Source organism: Chionomys nivalis, chromosome X (assembly GCF_950005125.1).
Source record: "Chionomys nivalis chromosome X, mChiNiv1.1, whole genome shotgun sequence".
Taxonomy (NCBI): Eukaryota; Metazoa; Chordata; class Mammalia; order Rodentia; family Cricetidae; genus Chionomys; species Chionomys nivalis.
Genome location: NC_080112.1, coordinates 50,243,618 through 50,256,201, shown reverse-complemented (window position 1 = coordinate 50,256,201; position 12,584 = coordinate 50,243,618).

Sequence of the window (12,584 nt, the reverse complement as noted above, 5' to 3'; positions counted from 1 at the left end):
CATCATCTTCTCTTGAGTGTGCTTACTTCTTTTTGTTCTAGATATTTCAGATGTGCTGGTAGGTTCCTAAGAATGAGAGCTCCCCATTTTTTTTTAATGTAAGCATGACATACTTTCCTCTTAGCACCATTTCCTTTGTGTCTCATAAGTTTGTATATGTTTTGTACTCATTTTCACAGGGTTTTCAAGACTCTTTAAGTTCTTTCTATATTTCTGTCTGGACCCTGTTTTCATTCACTAGAGAGTTGTTCAGTTTCCATGAAATTGTAGACTTTCTGTGGTATCTGTTTGGTTTAAATTCACTTTAATCTGCGGTGGTCTGATAGGATAAATGCAAAGGGTTATTCCAATTGTCTTGTCTGTTTCAAATTACTTTGTGTGTGAATATATGGTAAATATTGGGGAAATTTCCAGGAGGTGCTGAGAAGAATTTATATTCTTTTGTGTTTGGGCAAAATAGTCTATAGATATCTGTCAGGTCATTTTATTTTTTAATATCTGTTTGCTTCAGTATTTCTCTGTTTAGTTTTTGTCTGGATGACCTGTTCCTTCATGATAATGGGGTATTGAGTGACATTCCACTATCAATGTGTGAAGATCAATTTGTGATTTAGTCTTTAATAATGTTTCTTTTACAAACGTGGGTGTCCTTGATTTTGGGTCCTAGTTGTTAAGAAATTAAATACATTTTAGTGGCCTTTTCCTTTGATCAGTACGAAGTGTTCTTTCCTGTCTCTTTTGATTAATTTTGAATAGAAGTCTCTTTTGTTAGATATTTGAATAGCTATACCAGCTTGCTTCTTGTGTCCACTTGCTTGAGAAATCTTTTTCCAAACCTTTACTGTGAGGTAATGTTTATCTTTGTTGTTAAGGTATGTTTTTTGTGTGCAGCAGAAGAATCAGTCCTGATTTTGGATCCCTTCTCCTTGTCTATGTCTTTTCATTGTGGAATTGATAACATTTAAATTGGTAGAAATCAATAACTAATGATTTTTATTCTTTTTATTTTGTTTTTGCTGTTGTGGGTGGTGATGGTGGAGTGCGTGCTTGTATGTGTATGTGTGTGCATGTATCTGTAGTTTGTGTGTGATTCCCTCCTTTTGGTTTTGCTCGTGTGAGATTATTCATTTCCTGTGTTTCATGGGTGGAGTTAACTTCCATGGGTTGGAGATTTCCTTCTATTGACTTCTAACAGGCTAGATTTGTAGATAGATATTGTTTAAATTTGACTTTAAATGGAATATATTGGTTTTTCTACATAGGATGAATGAAAGTTTTACTGAACTAAACAATCTATATTGGCCACTGTTTGTCTCTTTGTGCGTAACAAGACATCTGTCCAGACCCTTGTGGCTTTTAGAGTCTCCATTGTGAAGTTGAGTGTAATTTTCATAGGTCTACCTATATATGTTACTTGCTCTTTTTATGCTTACAATTGCAATATTCTTTCTTTGTTCTGTTTGTCTAGTGTTTTAATTATTATGTGTCTTAGGGACTTTCTTTTCTGGTCTAATCTATTTGGTTTTCTGTATGCATCTTGTACCTTTATAGTCATCTCCTTCTTTAGATTAGGAAAAATTTCTTCTATGATTTTGTTGAAAATATTTTTTGTGTGTCTTTGAGCTGGAATGCTTCTTCTTCTATTCCCATTATTCTCAAATTTGTTCTTTTAATAGTGTCCCAGATTTTCTGGATATTTTGTGTCAGAATTGTTTGTAGATTTAACATTTTGTTTGACTGGTGTATCTTTTTCTTCCATTGTAACTTCAGTGACTGGGATTTACTTTTCCATATCTTGTATTCTGTTGAGGATGTTTGTGCCTGCAGTTCTTACCTAGATTTTCCATTTCCAGATTTGCCTCAGTTTGTGTTTTCATTATTACTTAATTTTTATTTTCAAGTCTTGAACATGTTATTCATTTCTTCAACTGATTTTTGGCATTCTTAGCTTGCTTTCTATAATGGATTTAATAATTTCCTTAATTTTTTTCTATTCCTTCGTATTTCAAAGGGGTTTATTCATTTCTTCTTTAATGAACTCCTTTATCTTCATAAAGTCGGTTTTATGGTCTTCTTCTTGTCCTTCATCTGTGTTGGAATATTTAGGGATTGCTGTGGAAGGATAGCTGGGCTCTGGTGGAGACATATTTCTATTGCTGTAATTAATTGTGCTATTATGCTGAAGAGTAGGCTTCTAAGTTTGGGGTGATTATAGGTCTAGGTACTGATTTCTGGGTTTGTCTGTGATGGATGGACATTTTGTTTCTTGGTTTCAATTTCACCTTGGGTCTTCTGGCCACTGGTGGGTGTGGTCTTAGTTTAGCAAGTAGTCTCTGGAGGGTTGGAGCCTGGGTCACTCACAGTGATGAGAAGGAGTAGAGGGATTGGGAATCTTGTTGCAGAAGGAACCAAAAGTGTTGGGGCATATTGGGGCAGTGACCTGTCTGGAATTCTGGTGACCTATCTGGCATTTGGTCAATCAGGGAGTCTCCTATGAATTGGGAGCAGGGACATAGCAATTAGGAGGGATGTAGGTATTTGGGATGGGAGTGGGCACCAAGAACATGAGTGGAGTCAACAGGCAAACAGCCTACCTGGAGTTCTGACTGTTGCATGACCTCTGGTTGAAAATCATGTTCTACTAATAACTATTATTAGTTGGGGGTTTTGGAGTATCTGCCATTTGATATTAATTTTGAGAAAATTGTATGCATGATCTTCATTAAGTGAATGTGTTCTAAGTAAAGTTCAACTTACTTGAGACATATGATTAAATAGTAAAGATGACATTTCAATCCTATGTCACAATGAAGATGGCTTTATTACTCTCATTAATTATCTTGATTTAATTTATTTTATCTTTGACAAGGAGAGATTTAAGTATATAACTTCTATTTTACTCCTGCTAGTGTGCTTCAGCTCAAGACTGATCCATTTTACCCCATTTCTTTTCCTGGCATTCTCCCTACTTTGAGCCATATTATTTAAGCAGAATTTTAAAAACTCAAAAAAACCTTCACACCTAGTTAATATCTTATAAACAGTGATTAGAAAACAAATTCAAACATAATGTTTCTTAGGGACTGTATCTTAAGTGGGAGATGATAAATGATGAAAATGATGAAAAGCCATGCCTCCCAGTTAGGATTTCTTGTGGATTATAATACTTTACAAGTATTATATTTATATGTCATGTGACTGTGTCACTATCTCATGCAAGAAACCTATTGTAATCCAGTTAACTCATCAAACTGATCAACATTCTATACTGCTTCTGTCAAAAAATCAATCGAAGATGCACCCAAGAGTACTGTTGGTCTATTGTAGATATTGTTTATCAGAAATAATTCATGTTTGTTATAATGTGCATATTTTAATGCTGTCAAATTTGAGAAAAGGAATTACACGGTTCAAAAGAATTGGGTGGAAGGGGCAGAAAAACCCATGAATGAAGTCCTGGCTAAAATTACATTGCTGACATAGTCAACCATTTGTTCAGAACCCAAGGCCTCAGACCCAGAAGAAAGTAGAAAGTTGGTAAAACTGCACTCACCCCCACCACACACACACTGACATAGACCAGGCTTAATAGTGGTAACAAATTTTTCTTGGGCATCTAAGTATGAGTGTCTATGAATGAGTCATCAGTGCCTATAAGACTAGTAACTATAGCTTCCTACTTGGTATGTTTACACCTGTGACTACTGGCCTCCCCCTATCCTGAACCTAACAAACATGCTGAGATCCCATGTTCTGGCAGTTGCATAACCCTCATGATCCCAGTTTCACTATACTTGTGTGTGTGTGTGTCCTTTCCTTGTTTTCTTTCAGAACTTAGGTGGGATCCTAGCCACCTGATTCAAAGTAATTGGTCCAAGGTCAAGGTATAATTCAAATGTAAAAAGATTCCCAATGATCTAAATTTTGTTCCCACATTAAAATAAAGCCAAAATGCCATAAAGAATATTTTATTATTCACCATTTTAAATTTATTTTACATATCAACCATACTTTCCCATCCTTCCTAGCCTCCTATTCCCTCCACCTGCCTCCCTTCTATCCCCCTTCCCCATATTCATTCCTCCTCTGTCTCCATTCAGATGGGGAAAGGCATCCAATGAGAATCAGCAAAGCATGGCATACTAAGTTGAGGTAGAATCAAATTCCTCTCTCCTGCATCAAGCCTGAACAAGGTTCCCCACGATATGGAATAGGTTTCAAAGATCCAGATCATGTATCAGAGATAGGTCCTGGTCCCATTACTAGGGGCCCCACAAAAGACCAAGTTACACACCTGAGCTTAGTTCAGTCCCATGCCGGCTCCCTACCTGTCTGTCCAGAGTCCCTGGGTTCCCACAAGCTAAGGTCAGCTGTCTCTGTTGCTTTCTCCATCAAGATCATGACTCTACTGCTTGCTCATAAAATATTTCCACCTTCTCTTTAACTAGATTCATGGACCTCAGCCCAGTTCTTGGATGTGGATCTCTACATCTACTTCTATCAGGTACTAGATGAAGGATCTATGATGACAATTAGGGTAGTTAACAATCTGATTACAGGGAAAAGTCAGTTCACACACTGTCTTCGCTGTTGCTAGAAGTATTAGCTGGAGTCGTCCTTACGGATTCCTTTGAAGTTCCCTGGCACCAGGTTTCTCTGAAACCCCATAATGGCCCCTCTACCAAGATATCTCTCTAATCATTCTCCCACTCTCTTTCACCCCCAGTTCAACCATCCTGATCCCTCATGTTCTCATCCACCCAACCCCTCCATTATACTCCCCACAACTTCCAGTTTACCATGGACATCTCATCTATTTCTTCTTCCCAGGAGAGCCTAACTTCTCTGGGGATGAGGTTTGTAGCCTGGCTATCCTTTGCTTTACATCTCATATCCACTTATGAGTGAGTACATACCATGTATGTCATTCTGAGTCTGAATTATCTCACTCAGGATAATTTTTTCAAGTTCCATCCATTTGCCTGCAAATTTCATGATGTCATTGTCTTTTTCTGCTGAGTAATATTCCATTATGTGGTTATACCACATTTTCTTTATCCATTCTTCAGTTCAGGGGCATCTATGTTGTTTCCAGGTTTTTACTCTCACAAATAATTCTTCTATGAACATAGTTAATTAGCATCTTATGGTATGGTTGAACATTCTTTGGGGAATATGCCCACAAGAAATATTGTTGGATCTTTAGATGGAATGATTCTCAGTTTTCTGAGAAACTGCCAAATTGGTTTTCAAAGTAGCTTTAGCTGAATAAGTTTGTACATCCACCAGCAGTGAAAGAGTGTTCCCCTCACTCCACATCCTCTCCAACATAGACTGTCATTATCATTCTTAATCTTGGCCATTCTGACAGGTATAAGATGATATTTTAGAATCACTTTGATTTGCATTCCCCTGATGATTAAGGATTTTGAGCAATTCCTTAAATGTCTTTTGGACATTTGAATTTGCTATGATGAGAAATCTCTGATTAGATCTATAGTTCATTTTTAATTAGATTATTTGGTATTTTGGTGTCTACTTTCTCGTTTTCTTTAAATATTTTGAATATTAGTCCTCTGGCAATTGTGGGGTTGGTGAAGATCTATTTCCATTCTGTAGACTGCTGTTTTGTCTTACTGACAATGTCCTTTGCTTTACAGAAGCTTTATAATTTCAGGAGGTCCCATTTATTAATTGTCCATCTTAGTGTCTGTACTACTGGAATTATATTCAGGAATTATCTCATATAACAAAAAGTTCAAGCCTACTTCCCACTTTCTTTTCTATCAGGTTCATTGTAACTAGATTTATATTGAGGTCTTTGATCCATTTGGACTTGAGTTTTATCCAGGATGATAAATATGAATCTATTTGTATTCTTCTACATGCCACCACCCAGTTATGTCAACATCATTTGTTGAAGATGCTTTCTTTTTTTTCGTTGTGTACCTCTGACTTCTTTGTCAAAAATGAGGTGTTTGTAGGTGTGTGTGGCTATGTCATGGCCTTCATTTTGGTTCCACTGATTCATGTGTCTGTTGTTATGCCAATACCAAGTACTTTTATTATTAGAGCTTTATAGTAAAGGTTGAAATGACAGACACAGATACTTAAAAATTTACTTCATTGTACAGAATTGTTTTAGATATTCTGTATTTTTTGTTTTTATATTAAGATAAATATTTTTTGAGGTCTGTGTAGAGTTGTACTTAGATGTTGATGGGGATTGCAATGAATCTGTAGATTGCTTTTGGTAAGATTACCATTTTTACTATGTTAATCCTACTAATCCATGGGAATGGAAAATCTTTTCATTTTCTGAACACTTTTCCAATTTCTTTCTTCAAAGACTTAAAATAATTCTCATATAGATATTTCCCTTGTTTTATTATATTTACCCCAAGATATTTTATATTGTTTGTGGCTATTGTAAAGGGCGTTGTTTCTCTATTTCTGTCTCGTTCCTTTTATACTTTTTAAATAGGAAGGCTACTGAATTTTTTGAGTTAATTTTATATTTGGAAACATTACTGAAGGTATTTTTCAGCTAAAGGACTTCCTTGGTAGAGTTTTGGTGGTCACTACTGTATACTTTCATATCACCTGCAAATAGTGAAATTTGACTTCCTTGTTCCCAATTTGTATCCGCTTGATCTTATTTTGTTGCCATATTGGTTTAGCTAGAACCTCAAGTACTGTAGTTAATAGATGTGGAGAAAGTAGACAGCCTTTCCCCTGATTTTAGTGGAATCTCTTTTAGTTTCTCTCCATTTAATTTTATGTCCGCTACAGACTTGTAAATTGCCTTTATTATGTTTAGGCATATACCTTGAATCCCTGTCCTCCCCAGAACCTTTATCATAAAAGGGTGTTAGATTTTGTCAAAGAATTTTTTAGCATCTAATGTGATGTTTTATTTTCAATTTTTATATGGTAAATTACATTGACAGATTTTCATATTTTGAACAATTTCTGCATCTTTGGGAAGAAGCCTACTTGAGCCTGAGAGATGATTTTTTTTTGCATGTGTTCTTGGATTCGGTTTGCCAGTATTTTGTTGAATATTTTTTCATCATTGTTCATGAGGGAGATTGGTCTGTAATTTTCTTTCTTTGTTGCATCTGTGTTTGGTTTGGCTATCAGGGTAATTGTGGTCTCATTAAAAGAATTTGGCAATATTCCTTCTGTTTCTGTTGTATGGAATGATTTGTGAAGTATTGGTATTAACACTTTGAAATTCTGATAGAATTCTGTGCTAAAATCATCTGGCCCTGGCCTTTTTTCTTTCTTTTTAGGAGAGACAATTAGTGACTGTTTCTATTTTTTTTTAGGGTTATGGCTCTGTTTAAACTGTTTATCTGGTCTGGATTTAATATTGGTATGTGGTACATATCAAGAAAGTTCTCCATTTTTTAGATTTTCCAATTTTGTCAAGTATAGGTTTTAGAAATGTGACAATAGGATATTATAATGAATAATGCAAGTAATTGTAATATAATTGTATATCTAATATATATATATATATATATTTCTCTGTGTGTGTGTGTTTAAAGACAGAATTAATAGACCACTGTAAGAATTTTAACATAAATGGAGCTTCCAGGACTAGAAATCACCCCTATGTCAATGAGTGGGGAATGAATTTGAGTGCTTACTAAGTGACTGTGCACTACTGTATTTTGTAAACAGTACTCACTTGGATTACAGAAAACTCAATGAAAAGTGTAAATTACCATTTAGAAAAACATTAGTAGAAGATTCCCTTTAGGGCTTATAACCTTCCTAACCATAGAATTGTGATCAGTTTTACAGTATCAGGCATTTCTTCTGTCCCATGAATCAAATTTTACATGCAGTCAGAAAACAATTGTTTATACCTCCCAATCACACCACTGTTTCTCCAGGGTGCCTACCTTGTCTAACATGTTGAGTTGGAGTTTCAAGCTAGGTAAGACCATTAACGACTTTTCTTCTTTAGCAGCCTATATAGCAACTTCCCACACTATGTCAAGAGACAGAAGCTGAGGATAATTTTTAAGAGCAGCAAGTACTCTTAAAAATTGATTCATCTCTCCCGCCACTCCCGAAGATCTTGTAGAGATACTCCTTTTAGGGATATTTCCTTGATGTTATAAACTTTTAAAATTTGTTTCATTTATTCATTTTTACAGACATGAGGATAGAACCTGTAATTTTCACATCAGACCTTTACTGTCTCACAAAAACTATACCTCTATCCACATAAATTATTCTTGTAAGCCTATAATGTCCCTGAACCTTCCTCTCCATTAATGAAAATGTTTGTGTTAAGATTCATGTTTTCAAAATTTAATAAACTTATTTATTTTATATTTATGTGTATGAGTATTTTGCTTGCATGTGTATCTATGCTTTATATGGGTGTGCTGTGCCCCAAGATGTCAGGTCATTGGATCACCTAGGACTAGAGTTACAGGCTCCTATGAGCCATCACACGTGATCTGGGAACTGATCCTGTGTCCTCTTCAAGAAGAGCAAGAGCTCTTCTGCTGGGTAATCTCTTCAGTGCCTATGTTTTCAAACTTTTAAAGAAGATTGTCAAGATACGAAATAGATTTTATGCAGTTTTCACTGTAGACATAAAAGGAAAAGCAAAATTTTCTTTTTATTTTCCTGTTCCTCTTCTTTAGCTGCGCTTTCTACTACATTTCAACAAGTCAGTTTCCCAAATACAATATTTGTGAGTTCCTCAATATCACTCTCAAACCCACTGAACTTAAATATGTTACACTGATATTTACAAACACACACACACACACACACACACAAACTGTGATCATATTCATCCCAAATTTCCTCTCTTGTCTCCTAGACACCTTCTATTTTCTTGTCATTTTCCCCAATGAGTTTAATTAGGATTTGTTACATGAAAATGTATAATGGGTGATGTACACAGTGTCTAGGTCACCAAAAAAGTACCTCTTCAATGACAGCACTGAAAAATCTTGAAGTTTTACTCTTGGTAAATCATTTGAAATTCCTTCCCTGTTACTTCTCTTATGTAATGTGGCTCTCATATATCTTACCCATCTAACATTTCTCTCCTCACTTTTTGCTTTATCCCAGGACAACTCAAGCTGACATTCCCTGCTAACGCAAAGGACATAGCTAACAGGGAAACAAACACACTGACAGCGTATATTTACACCTCCTTCTGCTCCTCTAGTCACAAATCTGCCCCTCTCATCCCCACCCTGTAGCAGAACACCTGCTTTAGTCTCCCCGTCCTCTCTGACCCCATCCCAAAGGATCACAAAGATCTTCTCTAACCTTTCTTCTCCAGGTTTATCCAAATATTCCAACTTCAACAAGAACAGACCTTCATTTGAAACACACCAACTGGAAAGGCCAGGGAAAGAATATCCTGGCCTCCAATTGCAGCAGGCATATTCTATGAATACACCAGCTGAGCAAGAGAGGGAAACAGATAAGAAAACTGAAGATCTTTACCACTCTCTCCTCTCCTTCAAACCCCGTCCACTAGTCTCATCCCTGTCTCTGCAACAGAACACCTTATGCAGCATTCTTTTCCCTTCTGCCCACATCTTTTGTGTATCTCATGAACCTTCCCCTCCTAAACACCCTTTCTCCTCGTTTTATCACAGTCCTCATCCGTTTCAGTCACTCCCTGATAACTCACAGCCAACTCCTGAGAGAAGCAAGTAGGTTGTCTATAGATCTATAAACCTTCCACAAAAGAAAAGTGCCTTACCCTCTCTTGGGATTAGAGGGGGTGGAGTGAGAGGGTGTGTAGAGGGAATGGGAGGAAGAGAGGAAGTAGGAATTTGGATTCATGTTTTTTTTTCAAATCTAATAAAAACATAGTGAAATAGAAAGTTTTGTTAAAATTATTTTATTTTATTACTTTAAAAAATACCCATCAAAATTTCCACTCCCTTCCCCCTCCCACTCTCCTCCTACTCCCTCTCCACACACTCCCACCCTACCTACTCAAGCCTAAGAGAGGGTAATGCACCCTGCCCTGTGGCAAATCCCAGGCCCTCCCTACTATATCTAGGTTGAGCAAGGTATACATCCAAAGAGAATAGGATCCCAAAAAAGACAGTACATGCAGAAGAGATAAATCCCAGTGTCACTATCAGTGGCCCCTCAGTCTGCCCCAACAATCAACCACATTCAGAGGGACTAGTTTGATCCCATTATTGTTCACTCCCAGTCCAGTTGGAGTTGGCGAGCTCCCATTAGCTCAGGCAAACTGTCTCAGTGGATGAACACCTCATGGTCTTGACTTCCTTGCACATACTCTCACTCCTTCCACTCTTAAACTAGATCTTGGGACCTCAGTTCAGCACTCCAATGTGCATCTGTGCTTCTGTTTTCATCCGTTGTTGGCCAAAGGTTGTATGGTGATATTTAAGATAATCATCAGTCTGACTACAGGACAAGTCCAGTTCAGACACCCTTTCCTCTATTGCTTAGGGTCTTAGCTGGGGCCATCCTTGTGGATTCCTGGTAATTTTTCTAGAGCCAGGTTTCTTGCTAACCCCATACTGGCTCCCTCAATCAAGATATATCTTTCCTTGCTTTCATCTCTGTCCTTCCTCCATCTCGACTATTCCATTCCCTCAAGTTCTCCTCAACCCTCCCCTTCTCCCCTTCCTTCTACCCATTGCCCCCATGCTCCCAAATTTTGTCAGGCAATCTTGTCTGTTTCCAGGTGGATCTATATATGTTTTTCTTTGGGTTCATATTGTTACTTAGTTTTTCTAGGATCATGTCCTTTGTTTATGGCCAGTATCCACTTACGAGTGAGTACATACTGCATTCACATTTTTAGGTCTACCGTACATAAACCGAGATAGTGATTTTTTAATTCTATCCATTTGCATGCAAAATTCAAGATGTCATTGTTTTTCACTGCTGAGTAGTACTCTAATGTGTAGATGTGCCACATTTTCTTTATCCATTATTCTGTTGAGGGGCCTCAAAGTTTCTTTTCCAGGTTTGGCTATTATAAATAATGCTGTTATGAACATAGTTGATCAAATGATTTTGTAGTATAATTGAGCATCTTTGGGTATATTCCCAAGAGTGGTATTGCTGGATCCTGAGGTAGGTTGATTCCCAGTTTTCTGAGAAACTGACACACTGAAATCCAAAGTGGTTGCATGAGTTTGCATTCCCACCAGCAATGGATGAGTGTTCCCCTTACCCCACATAATCTCTAGCATAAGCTATCATTAGTGGTTTTGATCTTAGCCATTCTGACAGGTGTAAGATGTTATCTTGGAGTTGTTTTCATTTGCATTTCCCTGATAGCTAAGAAGTTGAACATGTCCTTAAGTATCTTTTGGCTACTTGAAATTCTTCTGTTGAGAATTCTCTGTTTAGTTCAGTACACCATTTTTTAATTGGGTTATTTAGAATTTTAATGTCTAATTTCTTGAGTCCTTTATATATTTTGGAGATCAGTCCATTGTCTGATGTGGGGTTGGTGAAGATATTTTCCCATTCAGTAGGCTGCCTTTTTGCCTTTGACTGTGTTCTTTGCTTTACAGAAGCTTCTCAGTTTCAGCAGGTCCCATTTATTTATTGTTATTCTTATTGTCTGTGATACTAAGGTTATATTTAGGAAGTGGTCTCCTGTGCACATGCATTGAAGGCTACTTCCCAATTTCTCCTATATAAGGTTCAGTGTAGTCTTGGAGAGAGCAGGGATACAAGGAACATACCTAAACATAATAATGGCATTCATTATACAGTAAGCCAACAGCCAACATCAAACTAAATAGAGAGAAACTCCCTGTGATCCCAATGAAAAAAACAGCCATGGACCTGATGGTTCCTGTACAGAATTCTATCAAATTTTCAAAGAGTTAACACAAATGCTTCTCAAATTATTACACTATAAATAAACAGAGGAAACATTGCCTAATTCATTCTATGAGGTGATAGTTACTCTAACCAAAGTAAAGAAAGAAAATCACTGATTAATTTCCCTTAAGAACACAGATGCAAAAACACTTAACAAAATACTTGCAAAATGAATTCAAGAATGCATCAAAAAGGTCATTCACCATGATCAAGTATACGCCAATCCAGAGATGAGGAAATGGTTCAATCTGTGAGAGTCAATAAATATAATCTACCATATAATGAAACAGAAAGAAAAACAACCACATGATCATCTCATTAGATGCAGAAATAGCCCAAGGCAAAATTTCACCCCTGTTTATGATAAAACTCCTGGAGAAATTGGGAATACAAGAGACATACATAAATGAAATTAAAGGCAGTTTACATAAAGCCTATGGGGATCATCAATTTAAATGGAGGGATACTCAAAACATTTCTTATAAAATCAAAAGAAGACAAGAATTTCCACTCTCTCCATAGCATTTCAATATAGTATTGGAGTCACAGGTAGAACAACAGATACAACAGAAGGAGATCAGGGAGATAAAATTTGGAAAGGCTTAGATCAAAGTATCTTTCTTTGAAGGTGATATAGTATACAAAAATGACCCTAAATATTCCTAGTCATTAAACAAAGAAATTAAATAAGATATCATGCAGAGATATGT